This window comes from Arachis ipaensis, chromosome B03 (assembly GCF_000816755.2).
Source record: "Arachis ipaensis cultivar K30076 chromosome B03, Araip1.1, whole genome shotgun sequence".
Lineage (NCBI taxonomy): Eukaryota > Viridiplantae > Streptophyta > Magnoliopsida > Fabales > Fabaceae > Arachis > Arachis ipaensis.
In genome coordinates this window covers 34,888,912-34,889,458 of record NC_029787.2, presented here as the reverse complement: position 1 = coordinate 34,889,458, position 547 = coordinate 34,888,912, and positions in this window count along the sequence as shown.

Here is a 547-nt window from a genome sequence, read left to right as displayed (position 1 = left end):
TTTATGACTTGGGAGGTTAACAATGAAGGAATCACTTTTCAAGGATGAATTTAAATAAATGAGAGTTGAAAATAAAAGCACATTACCTGTTTAAATAGAAGGCATTATCAAATGTATTTACATAACAATAAGAATATCAAACATTCTTATATGTTAATTATTTTTATAGAATAAAAAAAATTATTTAAAATTCGGCCCCTCCATGTTAGAATTTCTGGATCCGTCCCTATTGATATAGTAATTCTAGTGAATATTACTACTAGAGTTATTTAATTATATTTTCATATTTTATATTTGTTACCTCTTCCTTATTTATCTATTTAGTTATTTTACAACAGACGGAAAATATTTGAACCATTTTTCAATCCATTTATAGATTAAAGGTGCACTTGACAATTCAATAATAAATTTTGTATTGAAAAGTTAGAGGAAAGGATACTATAAAACAGAGATATTAAGGTTTTAAAAATTGAACTGTTCAATGAATTAGTCGAATAATCGATTCAGAGATTTAATAGTTTAACCATAATTTTATTGTACGTGGTTG